At 60.2% G+C, this 2173-nt stretch overlaps 1 protein-coding gene across 1 annotated transcript in view; it reads left to right on the top strand.

Moving 5' to 3' along the window:
* Positions 1 to 1564: 1564 nt before the first annotated feature.
* Tor4a (torsin family 4 member A) overlaps positions 1565 to 2173 on the top strand; it is a 4642-nt gene continuing 4033 nt past the window's right edge. The window contains exon 1 of the mRNA XM_015505824.2: positions 1565 to 2000. The gene's annotated coding sequence lies outside the window, so the exon portion shown is untranslated. The remainder of the gene's footprint in view (positions 2001 to 2173) is intronic.

Below are 2173 nucleotides of genomic sequence, written 5' to 3'. Positions count from 1 at the left end.
GTGGGGTGGGGTGGGTACAGGTGCCAGGGCACTGTGGAGGCAGGGTGGGGAGAGGGGGTGGGAAGGCTAGGAAGGAAAGGATAGGGCCGTGGGTAGAGGGGCCAATAGAGTGGACACCTGGCCAGGTCACTGGCAGTGAGAAGGGCCTTCTTGAGTTTATGGTGAAGTCAGCCTTGGTCAGTGCACTGGGTTCCGCCAGTGCCCCTGGAGTGTGGCTGTGCAGACAGTGTCCTGCTGGGGGTGCCTCGGGGTGACGGGGGCAGGGTGGGAAAAGGCAGTACACGAGGGAGTGTGGGGGGTCACACGGTCACTGGAGAAGGCCAAGGGCCCCAGGGTCTGGCAGAACCCTGGGGAACAAAGTTACTAGGAGGGAGGACAGGGTAGCATTGCCAGCGGGACTGTGACCAAAGAGAATGTTACTAGTGAGTCAGGGAGCTTGACCCTGGGGACACCCGTGGGGATGCGGTAGACAGGAGGATTTAGGGGGCTGCCCACATTCAAGCAGTGGGTCTCCTGGTGAAGTGCCCTTTCAGAGGGAAGCCTGAAGACCCAGATGGAATTTGCAGATGGCAGCATGACGTCCCCAGGCAATGGGACTACAGAAGGGTTGGTAGGTGGGAGGGGAGGCCTCCCAGGACCGGGGTGGGTTGGGATGGGGCTGGCAGATGACCGAGTGGGAGTTTGATTCTAGGGTCCCCTTCACCATGGGGGTGAATGCTCTGGGACATGAGCTCCTTGAACACTGTCACTCCCCTCTAGTGAGTCTCCTCACTCCAGTGTGGGGCTCTGGACTCCAAAGGGTTTGGTTGGTCAGCCTCTGGCAAAAGCAGGAGGCCAGCATTGGACTCAATTGGACACTGGCTTGCTCCTTTCCTGCAGGCCTGGCCAGTCGCACCTGCCCCTCAAGGCCCCAGCCCCAGGGTCCTCCCTGTGTCAGAAAAGGCAGAAAGGCAAGAGGGGGCCTGTGGCCCTGAAGGACTATTCATGTGGGACCTCAGGGCCTGGACAGCCAGCCTCCTGCCCTGGCATTCCTGTCATGTGGATAGAGGGTGACATGGGCAGGACGGACTTTGGTGGTGTTCCTAGAGCCTGGGGTACTCTGGACTGTCTGATCCTGTGTGTGGCATAGAACTGAGTTAGCCAGAGTGATCTAGAGACAGAGAGGTCCATCCTGGCCACTCCTCAGAAGGAGGTAAGGGCTGATGCTGGTTCCTGGGAGCTCAGGACTTCTAGGCTGGGCATGGACGAGACCAGCTTCCTTACACAATGAGGGGCCAAGAGCTATCCAGGAAGGCTCCTCTGGGAATGGGAGTGGGGATCAGGCACAGGCAAGCAGGTGGCCAGGAAGGGTCCCCAGTTAATTCTGAATTTGTTCCTCTAGAACTTCTGCCTCAGTATGTCCTATGTGGGAGGATCCAGGCTGGTGGACAAAATAAGGGGAGGGCTTCTCAGAAGAGGGGGAGGAGAGAGGAGACAGGAAAGTAAGGGAGGGATTGGGGGCACCCAATTCAGCTAGACAAAGGACCCTGCTTTCCTCTTGTTTACTGTAGCCTGGAGTCCCAGTGGGCCCTGCTGGGTCAGGTGGAGATGTCCTGGGGAAGGCGGGGGTCCATGGAGGTCAGACTGAGCTGCAAGGAGCCCAGGGGCCAAGGGAAAGGGGCCCTTAGTATCACCAGGTGTCCTGGGAGAGCCACAGGGCTGCAAAAGGAGCTGACCTGCTGGAAGGGGGTTCTGGGCAGGCCAGAAAGGCCTCCCTGGCTGGCGCCTCTGTCCAGCCCTAGTCCCGCCCGGCCGCACCCCTGACTCACTTCCTTTGCAAGGAACGGAAACCTCCCCAGAGCTTCCTCTGCTCCAGACGCTTCCTGGGGACCCGCAGGTGTCGCTGCCCACTCCAGGCCTCAGCTGGCCCAGGAGGCCCCTGAACCACCCATCTCTCTCTAGGGAGGACAACATTTCCTGCTTCCTGCTCCAGCCAGAGCTGGGGGAACACTGAGCTGCAGGTAGGGGGTGGGCTGTGGGGTGCAGGGACCCAAGCCAGCCTCCCAGGGTCAGGGCTTCATCCTTTTTTCCCAAGTCGTCTTTCTGTCCATCTTGAGCCCCACCTCTGCTGGCCTCTGGGGGTCTCTGCTGCTGCCCTGTTAGTCCTCACTGGCAGCGGCGTGGGTGGGGGTGG

Source organism: Marmota marmota, unplaced genomic scaffold (assembly GCF_001458135.2).
Source record: "Marmota marmota marmota unplaced genomic scaffold, marMar, whole genome shotgun sequence".
Taxonomy (NCBI): Eukaryota; Metazoa; Chordata; class Mammalia; order Rodentia; family Sciuridae; genus Marmota; species Marmota marmota.
The sequence above is the reverse complement of the archived record's forward strand: the minus strand, read 5'-3'. Positions and strand labels throughout refer to the sequence as shown.